The sequence below is a fragment of the Phodopus roborovskii genome, unplaced genomic scaffold (genome assembly GCF_943737965.1).
Source record: "Phodopus roborovskii unplaced genomic scaffold, PHOROB, whole genome shotgun sequence".
In the NCBI taxonomy this organism is placed as follows: domain Eukaryota; kingdom Metazoa; phylum Chordata; class Mammalia; order Rodentia; family Cricetidae; genus Phodopus; species Phodopus roborovskii.
Window position 1 is genome coordinate 1,836,051 of NW_026126470.1, and position 14,300 is coordinate 1,850,350.

Consider the following 14,300-nt stretch of genomic DNA (forward strand, 5'->3'; position numbering starts at 1 on the left):
CAGACAGGGAGGAGTGATGAGCAAAGGGGTCAACACCAGGCCGAAGAAACCCACAGAAACTGCTGACCTGAACAAGGGGGAGCTCATGGACTCCAGTCTGATAGCTGGGAAACCAGAATAGGACTGACCCAGATTCCCTGAATGTGGGTGTTAGTTAGGAAGACTAGGCAGTCTATGGGGCCTCTGATAGTGGATCAGTATTTATCCCTAGTATATGAATGGACTTTGGGAATCCATTCTACATAGAGAGATACTTTCTCAGCCTAGACACATGGGGGAGGGCCTGGGCCCCGTTTGAAATGATATGACAGACTTTGAAGACTCCCATGGAAGGCCTCACCCTCCCTGGGGAGCAGAAAGGGGATGGGATGAGGGTTTTTTGGGGGAGGACAGGGGGAGGAGAGGAGGGTGCAGGAACTGGATTGATATGTAAAACAAGCTGTTTCAAATTTAAATTAAAAATTATATAAAACCCCGTCATTAAAAAAATAATAAAATATGATCTCAAAAGTGGAAATGGATAAGGCTTATTTTATTATGTCTCCTTGGCTTTCCTATTTAATGTATCTATTCATTTTCTCACTTTAGAATGACTAGTAAGCAATTTAAAAGTCTTAGATTCAAGGATCTCAAAGGAAAAAAAATTGGATATAAGAAGGGATTCATGCTAATTCCTGAGGTTGAATGAAAACAGACTTGAAAATCCAGATTGGTTTCTATGCTTCAGAAGTGTGAGTCTTCTGTTTTTCTATCAAATACTTTCCTAAAAGGGGCTTGGTCTGGGAACACATGTATCTCATCCAATTTCTTTTTCATGTCTCCGTTTTCTCTCTTTATTAGTTTTCATCCATAACTATATGATAGATCTGGGCAAATGCAATGATAGCAATGGAAAAATGCCATCACTGACCATAAGCCTGATAGCATGAAAGAGCTCTTGTGAGTTTAAGACAACTTAGAATCATAAACACAGATCTTATAAGCATAGGTGGATTAAGGAAGTGGTCAAAAGAAGCCAACTTTTAGGACTGTCGGTTTAGCAGTTATTCATTTCTTTTAAAAACACAATTCTTTGACAGTGTCACCTTAAAGTGCAAAAATCGGTGATGAATGTAGATCACATAATAGCCTGTGGAGCCCAAGGTAACCTATGAAGCTCATTGTCGCTGAATTACATCCTGAAATAAGCTTAAGGGTCACACCAGAGAGGAAGGATACTACACAAGTGCTCTCTTACTGGGGAGAGAAAAGCTTCTCTTGTCCCCCTACACCATTCAACATAGGAAAACTTCAAGCTTTCTTCACTCACTCAACAATGCTTTGCCTAATGCCATATGAATGTCAGGTACAGTTGAAGTTGCCAAAAATGCAACAACAGAACTAGACCTCCATTTTTATAGAGCCATCGGTATGTCGTTCCTTCGCCCTCTGTAAAAACACTTGTAGCTATTCGTATCTGTCCAGGAGGTGAGGTGATGGGAAGGAGCTGGCTTGAGAAGCCAGGGAAGGCTGCGGAAGGAATGGTGTGTCCACACAATTGAAGGATGCTGTAGGAACTGTGTTTCTGTACTGTTGGCTCCTCGCTGCTCTCTGCTCAGAGAAATTATTTCTGATCCTGATCCTGAAATTAGTATTTCTCAGAAACTATTTCTGAGCCTGTCTTGAAACTTCACAGAGTTTTGATTCCCATCTGACTTAAATTGTCATTTATTGGATAAACCCTTGGACTGCTAAATTATTTTCTTGCTCTTGTCAGATGTGCCTTAGTGGCATGACAGTCCTGTCCGAAATTTTTGAAGAGAAGACACAATCATAGAACTGTCTAGAAATTTAAGACTGGTTTCCACCGAAAAGCTACTGGTGATGGACATGCCTGGATTTTTATTTTATCTTTTACATGGATGCTGGAGGTATGAACTCAGGCTTTCATTCTTGCACAGCAGGCACATTACTACTGATCCATCTTCCTGTAAGGAGTAAGGTTTTTCCTCCCGCTGCTGGGCTCCGGTGGAACTTGCTGGTGTTCATCTGTCTAGGTTGTAAGTTATTTCTTCCTAAATAAACATCTATTCGGCCTATTTGTTTATCCTGATCCTTATTTAACTGCAATAATCTTCCCATCACTGTTATACTATATTTTTATGATTACCCTCTATTTTTTTTAAATGTTTGTTTTCCTCCTTTGTGCTTGCAAGTCTTAGCGATGTTATCTATACATAAGTACAAAGAAGCTGCTAATATTTAATTTGATGGTCATTCTGTAGTAAGTACTTCATATATTGAGGTAAGAAGTTGTTTTAGTAAATGAGCCCTATCTTGGATAAGGAGCTAAGAAAAAATTACCAGGGACATCATGTTAAGGAGATCTCTGATATCAGAAGCCTGGGATAAAAGGAGTGGATTTTCTTCAGGAGTCCTGTAGCAAGGATTCTCAAGAGGAGAGAGGCAGGAGACACAGGGGATGCAAGGCTCAGTGCATGGGCCAAACACAGCATCTGGAAAGGGGAATGGACTGTGGCTTTCCCTGACAGAGCTCTTCTGCAAACACCACCAGTGCTACTATTTACCCTGACAACTTCTGGACAAGAGACCAGGAGAACAAACCTACTGTCTTGCCTCCTTTTTGTAAGACAATTACAAATTTATCAGCAATTTTTTTTATTATATAGTCATGTTTCATAGTGACATTTTGACCACACCCTGAATTTTACTCTCTTGTCCCCTGATGCTATTCCCCTTATGTCTCCAAATGGTTCACTTTGTACTTTTATGTAATATACACATGCATATTGCACGTATGAGGGAAAGCATGCAGCCAGGCAGTAGTAGTGCATGATTTTAATCCCAGCACTTGGGAGGTAGAGGCAGTCAGATCTCTGTGAGTTCAAGGTCAGCCTGGTCTACAAAGTGAGTTCCAGGAGAGCCTAGGCTGTTACACAGAGAAACTCTGTCTCCCCAAACCAAGAGCAAAATCAATGCAGTTACTGTTTTATGTCAACTTGACATGAGCAATCTGAGAGAAAGGACTCTTAATTAAGAAAATGCCTCCAAAAGATCAGACTATCAACTGACAAGCCTGTAGGTCATTTTCATAATTAGTGATTGATGGGAGATGGCCCAGTCCATTATGTGTGGCGACACCCCTGGACCGGTGGTTCTGGGTTCTATGAGAAAGCGGGCTGAGCAACCCATGGGGAACAAGGTAGTAAGCAGCACTCCTCCATAGACTCTGCATCAGCCCCTGCCTCCAGGTTCCTGCCCTTCCCGAGTGCCTGTTCTGATTTCTTTCACTGATGAACAGTAATGTAGAGGCATAAGCCAAATAAACCTTTTCCTCCCCAAGTTGTGTTTTGGTTATGGTGTTTCAGCACAGCGTAACCCTAACTAAGACACAGTCTGTGGCAGTACTATTTGTTCTCATGGCCACATTCCTTGGATAACCTGAATACAGAAAGTTGAAGTGGATTCCAAGTCTGAGTAGGAATATTTCCTTAATTACTGCATGGGAGATAATTTCATAGGGAAAATCCAGAAAACATAACCTTTGCTCACTTTCATCTGGGAGCTGTCTGTAGATACCATGTATTTCATCAACCATTTTTTAATTAATAGATGAATTAATTTAAAATGTTGCACAAAATCATGTGTATTTATCATCTACAATATGATGCTTTGAATTTCAAAATAGTTGAATCTAGCTAATATATCCATTATCACAGTTTATGTGTATTTGTGTGTGTGTGTGTGTGTGTGTGTGTATGTGTGTGAGAGAGAGACAGACAGACAGAGAGAGAGGGGGAAGAGAGAGAGAGTGAGATAGATAGATAGATAGAGATAAGGACATGACTTTAATTTTCTTATTTTGTCCAAAATGCATCATCAGTATAAATCACCCTGCTTTTCTACAGTGGACACTTAGATTGGTTCTGTATGTTGCTGATGTGAGAGGCTGCTTAGTATATTTCTCAGTAATTGCCTTGGTTCAGTCCCATCTCTTCCATTCACTAGAGACATCCTCAGACAAATCTCTTAAGGGTTTTGTATATTTATAGTTGTCTCCTGTCTCTACAATAGAGAAATGAATTGTATCTACTGAGTTGCTCTGAGCATAGAGGATCTTAACATGGCAAATACTAGGCATTTACTCATTTTTCAGTACTGTGGAACAAATACAGAGATTTGTTCTGATCAGAGCATATTAACATTTATTTTTATATTCACTTTGAACATACTTTTGTCAAAATAATTAAGAAAGACAGGAAGAAGCAATTTTGAAATCATTTTATCCTGTCATCTACCAGTGTAGTAATTCAAAGGCGTCACTAGATGGCAACTGTGGTTCATAAAACTAGCTACAGATGGTTGCCCTTGATGGGTATGACCTTGGCAACAGCGTTTCCTGTGCTCTGTAAGGTTAGACTCAGTCTGTTCCTTCTTACTCCATGAGCCTTAAACAAAACTGTAGTGGGCAAAGCCTGCCTTCTGTAGGTATTCTTGGGGCCCTGTTATAGGTATCAGCTCTTTTAAGTGCAGCTACGCTGAGCCGGGTTCCCTTGCCAAGATCATTTCAGGAGTATGCTTATCAGGAGTGGTTTAGGCCAGGTGACATCAGAGTCAAAATCCTGTGCTAAGAAGATCATCAATGATTCTCAAAGCATGTTCACCTGCTAGCAGACTCAGTATGTCATCTGGTTACTTATTCAAAATGCAAGTTCCTGGCTATCTTAGGTCTGGCAACCGGGAAGTCAGAGCTTTTTTTATTTATATATATATTCATTATTTTTTTCTTATTTTACATATTGATCTCAGTTTCCTCTTCTGCCTTCTCATAATCCTCCCCCCCCCCAAGTCAGTGTTTTAACAAGTGTCTCAGGTGGTTCCTGTGGCTGCTCAAGCTTGTGAACCACTGAGATAACAATGTTTCAAGTAATATAAATGTTGGCATTGGAAGGCTCTCAGAGCACATTTGGACCCCACTTATTTCACCTAAATTGAAACCACTGCCAAGTTAAATGGCTCATTGTAAAAGGCTAAAGGACTTACTGAAAATATAGAAATTCCTGGCATTAGATGTGGCAGAGTAAAGTCTATGTTAAATTGAATATCCCAGCTTTTTCAACAACGCATTTTACCACCCTCCTCCTCGAAACTGAGGCTATACATTTACACACTGTGTCTTAATTTAAAAAAATGTAATATCTGTATTTATTATGCATTTCTGTGGGGGGTGTGACAGCTTGCATGAAGAGGCATTCCCTGAAGTGTGGATGCATATATGTAGTGGAGTTATGGAGAAACAAATAAGAAAGACATGCATATGCAAAAAAAATATATATGCAGAGAGTCTTGGAAAACAGAAAAATGCCACTAGACATTAGGGAAGAACAGTAAAAGGAGAGGACTTTAGAGCTAAACTTTGGATGTGGCTCGCCAGATGAATAAGTAGAGGAATAGCTTTTAGAACAAAGCATCAGCATGATTATGGCCACAGAGTCATGAAACTGGGGAATAGCAAGGTTTTGTCAAAGGGAGAGATGTAGTCAATAAGTTATAAACAGCAGTAGCACATCTATTAACCATAGTTGACACTCATTGACTGTTACTAACACAGTACTGAGCATTTTATAACTACCATCAATTGATTTAACCCTTGAACAGCTTTGGACAACTCTCAGCCTTGCATTACAGATAACAATGGGCATGCATACACCGTAATACTTTCCTTGAAAGCTAGTGTTTCTATTTCCGTTTCTGAGAGAGACATTGAGCTTAAAAAATGAGGCTTGGTATTTACTTCTTCTAGGGCATTCTCAGTAATGTGAAGTAAGTATGCATTTGTACAGAAAAGTGGATATATTCTTAGTATAAGCTGCCTCCCCCACCGTTTTGATTTTTTATCGAAAATGCATGCTTTACCTAATTTTACCTTATGCAAATAGGCTCTCTCCAAGCAAGTATGGTATTCAGCTTGGTGGCTATTTATAATTACTATCTGTTAGGGGTCAGCAACTGTTACTAGTTACTAGACACCAATAAACAATGTTTCTATAGTACTTTCCACTAAGTTAAAATTGAATTAAAAAGGATACCTTCATTAGTAACACCTCTGTAAAATAGCTTTACTTGGGCCACACAGTCAGTAAGTAACCCTAGGCCAGTGACAGCATTAAGACTAAACATTGGTCATGAATTTGGGTTTTACTGAAAATGTGGAAGTGGATCAGAGAAAGATCGAGTATTTCTTCTCCTTGGAGCAAGACTCTTAAAACAATGAGAAGACTATCACTGACTTTCTTTTTTCCTTTTAAAAATGTTTTTTGAGATTATAATTACATTTTCCTCTCCCCTTTCTTCCATTCAAACCTTTGTTGCTCTCTTTCAAATTCAAGGCCTTTAAAAAACCATTATTATTGCATAATGCATAATATATACATTCACAATACATATCTATGTATGTACATCTATATATCCATATATAACATATACCTACGTGTGTATGCATTATGAATTATGCAGTAACAATGATTTTTCATGTATGTATATATGTGAAAATGTTTCCACAATATATTTTTCACACATACACATATACAACCCCCCCCCAATATATACATATATGTTGAGTGTTACTGGTGTGTATATGTTCTAAGGAATGGCCATTAGGCAATCTTATTGCAAGTGTATTTTTCATAAGTGTATAAAATCAGAAGGTTTTTGTTTTCCTTTCTTTCTTTTTGACCCAAGGACTAAATGTCCGGTTATTCTTCATTTATTTGGAATGTTGGAAGTGGCTGGGTTCTCATGATAATAGAAGAATTGTGAGGGGAAAGTGGCAAAGAAAGTCCATTGCAATGACTTGAGTCACCGAGGAGAGGAAGCTGAGTCATGAGTGAGTAGCTGCTCTGAAATCACCGCTTTATTACACGTTAGTTTCTATTTTATAAGCACTTACTGCAAATGTGATTTTTCACAGTCAACATTTGCATCTTATCTTCCCAGGTTAGAAGTGCCAGCTACTAAGCTGGAAATTCAGATTGTACTGAAAACTCTGGCAGGACTGAAAATACTGTGCCTGATCTTTTCTACTAAGTGCAGATGGTCACAGATAGGATTTTTTTCTTTAGTGATTTAACTTTTTCCTGAGAACATTATAATGTAGAGTTTGATCTGAAGAATATTTGTATTGGATAAAATAATCTAGAAGACACTTTCAGCTCTGTGTATTTATGAAGATCTGTGTATTTATGAGGTAACAAATAATTGACACAGATAACTCATTTCTAGATTTTTCACTGACTGTAGCAAGATTTTAGTGTTGAATTATAAAAGAATTTATCAGACCAGATAGGTCTCTGTGAGTTTATGTAGGATCCTTTTTAATAGTTCTGTATTTTAACTTTTAGTTTCAGTAAGACACTATTTCAGTTCAAAGCTGCATTTACATGGTTTATTTCCAAACACCCTTTTACATATCTTCCTGGGTAACACAGAGGCAAATTCTAAACAGACTGAATTAGTGGTTCATGGCCCATGAAGCTAGAAGTGTGGCTCAGATGGGCTGTCTATGCTTTGGAGAGTGACCATGGCCATTGTTTCTTTACACACACACACACACACACACACACACACACACACACACACACTCACACACACACATTATAATTGATCTTTAAACTCGTGTTTGTGTCTGAAAGTGTCCTGCTACCTCAAGAGTATCTTGAAAACCCAAATCACTTTTTACCTTCTTTGTCCATGGTGCTTGAATTATCTACAGGGTGTTTGTTCTCAACCAGAAAAGAAATATGATCAAGAAAGAGGACTCTATAAATTATTGTTACTATTATTATTATTGTTATTGTTGGTACACTTGTGATTGAAAACAAAATTATAATTAATATCTACTTCCCATACCAGGGACAGTTGTCTTTCTAGTAAGTATCAGTTTTGGAATTAATTATAATAAATTTTTACACACACACACACACACACACACACACACGGACAATATATGATCATTTTGAAAATTTCACATAAAAATTTAAACAAGGATATAGAAGTATCTGAAATTCTGCTACCCAGAGTTGGCTGTTGTCAACAGTTTTCCTTTTGAGTTTATTCTGGGCAGGCAGGCATTAAGAACATTCTACTTGGAAATTTAAAAAAATTATACACATTCCTTCAATCTCTTTTAATTATTGTGTAAATGACTATTAATTGTGATTTTTTTGGTGGTGGTGGTGTGTGTGTCATTCCATGGAAACATTTGTTCTAGGAAATATTTACATTTTTTCCCCAAAGAAGAAGTCAAACTTCTACAGGTTCATACAGGTTCACTCTACTTTTTTTTTTTTTTTTTTCAATGATAACTTTCTACACAAAGCTACTGCTCTGGGAAATGGGGTTAAAATGATTCCTTCTAGTATAAAGAAGACCTTTAGAATGTGAAGGGCAACTGTGGTGGTTTGAAAGGAAATGGCCCCCAAAGGGAGAAGCACTGCTAGAAGATGTGGCTTCTCTGGAGGAAGTGTGCCACTGTGGGGGCGGGCTTTGAGATCCTACCTATGGTCAAGCCGTGCCCAGTAAGCCACACCACTTCTGTTGCTATGAGTTACGAAGCAGGACTTTCAACTCCTTCTCTACCACGTCTGCCTGCATGCCAGCATGTTGAACCATGGTCACCATGACTAAACTTCTGAAGATGTAAGACACCCCAATTTTATGTTTTTCCTTCATAGGAATTGCTGTGGTCATAGTATCCCTTCACAGCATCAGAAACCCTAACTAAGACAACGACCCTCTTATCTAACACTTGTTTAAGTGTATGCTGTTCACAGGCCTATGAACTGGTGCACTCTTTGGGGACAATCTTTCTGCTCAATGTCCCCACAGCATTTAGAACAGCCCCTGGCCCAAACACTTATGGAGCTGAAATCAGTAATACTGAATGAATTCCAATTAACCAAACACTGTTTTGGTTGGTCGGTTGCATTTGATTGCAGTTAGCATTGAGATGAGAAGCAACAGTAGTGAAGAGCTTTGGTTTCAGTTTCCTGTTGCTGATTTTCAAACCTCTACGGAGAGTAAATGAGATAATCTAGGTCTAACTTTTAGGGTAGATTTGAGCCCATCTAGTAAGTGACAGTTGTTAACTGTTAGTGTTTGGAGTCGTATTTTTCTTGAAGATTTTCAATTAGATTTTTCAAAAAAACTGTTACATTTGGAGTTATAGTGAACAGGACAAATTTTACCAGATAACAAGTTTATATGATTATTCTTTAGCATTGCCTATGTTAGCATGACAGATGTCTTTTTTTACTCATGATATTTACGGAAGAGCAATATTTTAAGATAAGCAGTGATACAAAGCTATGAATATAATTTATGATTTTCCCGTGGAATTTTAGCTTCTGAGCCTTTTATAAATTAAGCAAATATAAAATGAACCCTTGTAATAGATGAACATCTGAAGCATCAAAGAGGGAACCCTGATCTTTTCCCTGCATATATAAGATATATAAGTAAGGCTGAATCTTTGACATCAATATACCCTATGCTCTGATAGCATCTTGGGAAATTTGTCTGAGTCACATCAAGGCAAATGCATGCACAAGTCCAGTTGTAGTATGAAATCATCCTGCAGGCACTGAGCATTGGAATTCTCTGGTGTAGCACTACCCTACAGAAGCATGTGAGTCATATGTACAACTATGTTTCCTGGTAGCTGGGCTAAAAGGTGTAAAGATGTAAAGAGACAGGTGAATTTACTCATACTGAGTTATACATATTAACACATTAATTAATTAATTAGTTAATTAATTAATGCTATTTTATTCAACCCAGGATATTGCAAATATAATTTCAACATGCATTTTTTTTCTCGCCTTAAGAACTGTGGCATATATCTCCTATTAACAGCATGTCTTAGTGAGGATGAACCACATTGCAAGTGCTCAATAACCCTCTGTGGCTTGTGAACACCAAATGAGGAAGTGATGCTCACCTAAGTTTACCACACTGGAAGATACAAGAGCAGCAATGTGGTATAGACAGATGACAAAGACCAGCCCCACGTCAAAAACTGTCTGTTTTCTGGCTCTGACATTTGCTATTGATATGACTATGAACAAGCGATTTAGTTTTACTGGGTCTCCAGTTCCTACACTTTAAAATGGAAAATTTCATAATATTACTATATTCTTCTCAGGAGGCTGGGGGTGAGATTAAATAAGATGTATGTGAAAGTGTGCTGTTAAACAATAAAATGTCATGCACATGTAAGGCATTATTACTTTTTTTATTGTAGATTTTGCTCTCATGACTTGCCCAAGGCCACATTCCAAATTGGTAGAGAATGAAGGATAGTATCGGAGGCCTCTGGTTTCCAGCCATCTGCTTCAGCTAAAGGCTGTTCATACCAAACTGTTTAAAATGGTGCTGGTGTAAAAAAATCATATTATTTAAAAGAGTGAGGAAAGAGGAGCGTGGCATTAAGAAGTAAATTCCATATTGTACAGTTACTTGTAGCATGTTTTGCAGTAAAAGAATATCTAAAGATATTTAGATCCTTATATATCTAGAATTGGAGCCATCAAGAACTGAACTCTACTGATGTCACATACCATAAAACCCCTTGTTTTTCAAAGTTTCAACAATTTTTGCATTAAACTGTAGTTTCTCAACTCTATCGCTAAAACTGTACAACCACAAGAAAGTTCTCTACTGGATTTGATTAATAAAACAGATATGAATCAATTCAGCAATTTTTCCGTGGATATTTTTGGTTACAGATGTACTTCATTAATTCTTATGTGTGAGACACTGCCACTTACAGTGTGACTCCAGGAGACACATTAATGATAAACAGAAAGTGGGAATTTGTGGACCTAACTCATATTATCAGGTGCTTACTGTGTGTAAGGCATGCTAGACATTTAGTGGTCAGAAGAAGTTTGTTTCCATATTTTTATCACTCGCAGATATGCTACTATATGCTATTTCAGTTGAAGAATGTGTGGACTACGTGTACCCAGATGTCTGTGGTACATGCATAGCTAATCTGTGTCTTAGAAGGTAAAAACTGATTAGAAGAAAACTCTACTTAATTAAAAATAAATTAGAACACTCCCTTGTGTAATTTGGGAAACCACAGAGGTATATAATGATCTGCTTCTTCTTCCCTAATTGTATGCTTGTCATAATACTTATACGTATGTGTTTGGGTCATTTTCTATATTGTATCAAGTGAGCACCTTTGTAGAACTTAAAAAGACAAAAAAACAGACTTAGTCCTATGTGAATGGAATCATAAGCCCAATTCATTTGACAAGGAAAATGATGCATACTCCAAAGTTCTTTATTCTTCTTTCAATCCTTTAAAATGACTTTCAGATGGTTATTTTCATGAGAAAAACCAGTGATTAGAGCTTCAGACTTGCCTGAGTTTGCCATGTTGAATAATGGCAGCTTTTATCTTGACTTTGCCGAATCACTCACTACACCTGACTATTGAATGAAATAGTTGATTGACTCACCTTCACATTTTAATACTTTTGCACCTTAGTTCAAAAACAAAGAACTTAATTTTTAAAAAGTCCAATAAAACTTATTTTTGATCTTTCTACCACAACTTTACAAGCAACCCCCCTCATTTGCCCTGTAACAATCACCTTCTACATTTTTTATGACTTAGCTGAACATTATTATTGTAATTTTTTACTGGGTGAGTCCATCAATGTCCTTGGCAGCAAGATTTTGTTATAAGAAATCCAGAAGCTGAGTTTGTATTTGGTTGTAACAACTACAGAGTTTCTCTGGCATTTAGTTCACAGTCTTCCCCAAGAGTGGGTACAACCTAGGCCATGCCTCTTCTCACTGGTTTCTCCAACATCCTTCATCAACTTGCATCCTATAATCTGCTGCTTAAACAAAGCATGCATATTTTATTCAATGGCTTTACATTGTGAACATGCTATTTGGACAACATCTAACTTTGATGGAACCCAGTCCAAACAGTTGGTAGTGTCTATATTAAAAATGTAATATCTTAGTAAAATCATTCAGTTATTTACATTCCTTCAGGTGCTCTGAATGGATCCATTTGAGACAGGACATGATCATATGGTGGGAGGCTGCACTGGAAATGTGTTTTTGTTCAAGTGATTCTCCAACACAAGCACACACACACACACACACACACACACACACACACACACACACAAACCCTGAAGAATCTTAACAGATCAGTCTCTCAATTATAAACTAAAACTACACTGTAAAAAGTCATTGTGCTGTTATAGATTAGGAACTCTCAAGCCATGAGTCCAAATGTCACACTTAAACCAGGCAACTGTAATAAGCATAGGATGGTGTGCTTTATGAGATAATGTCTACTTGTCAGAAAGGAATGGTATGTTGTGGTTTTTTTCCATCAAAGTTCAAAAGTTAATGGTGTGCTTTACATTTTCATTGCTTCTACTGAGACATCAATTAAAGAATAAAAGATTCTGCCATGCTGTTATTACTTTTCACTGTGGATATATTGAATATCACATCTGAACAAAAAATACCATGCTGTGTTTCAAACATCCTAGATTGTCCTTGGGAAACTTCAGTACGTATCAGTCATCTGAAATGAATAATTTCTTCATTATAGCTCATAACTTCAAACTATAAAATATCAGCTGGAAAAAATGGTCCCAATTAAGAGAAACATGATAATAGTAGAAAAACACATATGGACATGTCTCAGAGATGATAAGATTATTTTAATTTTCCCATTTGCACTGGAATTATTTATTTTTCAAATCTCCAGATCTTTTATTACTTAAAATCCTTTGCTGAATCACGAAAATAAGCTCAAGTTAGCAAATTTACTCTGCACAATCTAGCTGTTAGCATCTGGTGAACACTTGGATACCTACTCAGGTCCTATGGAAATGATTATTCTAAGATTCTATTTCAACATGCCTGAACTTAAAGGTGGGGGTAATAGGGGAGGATGGGAGGGCGAAGGAACTGGGATTGACACGTAAAACAACCTTGTTTCAAATTTCAATAAAACAAAGGGAAAAAAATCAGCTGGGCTCGTACTCTGTATTTTGCTGTGTTTATATTTTAAACTTGATGTCAGTGATAGTCTCAAGTCTTCTTCAGTAGTGTACGTGGTACAGAAGATAGGACAATACCACTTGCAGGCAGTCTGGGTACCTATCTGTCTAATTGTGTGTGTACTTCATGGCAACAAGTGTCTGCTTATCTGTGGACCACCCCATGACTGATGCCTTCCTCCATCCCTCCTTCCATCTTCAAACTTACATTTAAGCTTGGCTGGCCAGTAGAACTGGGAATGAATGTCCTTGTTTGACTCTTCTTTTGGTACCACTGGGGCTGGCTCCTATATCTTCACAGGATTTTCTTAATTTCCAGAACAGCTTCTGAAGTGTAAAAATGAGTATGCTTTTATTCAGTTGTATACAAGGGAGAGTGATTATCATCAACTGTATTTTTTATCATATGAGAATTTAATAGTAGATACAGTTTATCATACAAGAAATTGTATAGTAGAAGTTTTGATAAATATGTTGTTATAGTTTAGATTTGAAATCTCTCTAGAGGCCCATATGCCTGGTTAGTCCTTGCAGCCATCCAGAGATGGTGGAACATTTAAGAGGTGTGGCCTAGTAGGAAGAAATTAGGTCGCTGAGGGAGTGCCCTTGAGGAAATATTGGTACCCTGATGTTTCCCCTTCTTTGTTTTGGCTATCACAAGGTGAGCAAGCCTCCTCTTCCATTCACTGCCACCATAAGTTACCCTTAAAGGCTCAAAACAGCAGAGTCAAGAGCTCATGACCTGACACTTCTGAAATCATAAGCCAGAAATGCCTCTCCGTTTTAAAAGTATTGATTACAGTCACACAAAGCTAACACAAACATACATGTATGTACAGATAGATTATGAACCTTTTGTCATATTAATTTCCATCATCATGTACTAATTTGTCATTAGTTCTATTTCCACTGACATAGATTAGAGATACTTTAGAAAGGACATGGCAATTACTATATATGAAGTCAATTTGTGGGAAAGTACTGCCCCAGGAAGCTCTCTCCTCTAAGAAAAGCCAAAAATGTATATTTCAGATACATTTTCCACCTCATTCACATATGCATTGAATTAGAAGTTGCTATTAGTTACTTATCAAAAAGGGGGTGGTGGGCTTTGAGTTGTGTAAATTTTCCTTCAATTTTGATGCAACTCAAGTAGATAGACACACTTTATACATCTCCCTCACTTAGATGCATCAC

At 37.6% G+C, this 14,300-nt stretch overlaps 1 protein-coding gene across 1 annotated transcript in view; it reads right to left on the reverse strand.

The window, feature by feature from the left end:
- Col8a1 (collagen type VIII alpha 1 chain) overlaps positions 1 to 13,413 on the reverse strand; it is a 48,313-nt gene extending 34,900 nt beyond the window's left edge. Inside the window, exon 1 of the mRNA XM_051191708.1 lies at positions 13,312 to 13,413. The gene's annotated coding sequence lies outside the window, so the exon portion shown is untranslated. The remainder of the gene's footprint in view (positions 1 to 13,311) is intronic.
- Between the last annotated feature and the right edge of the window lie 887 nt (positions 13,414 to 14,300).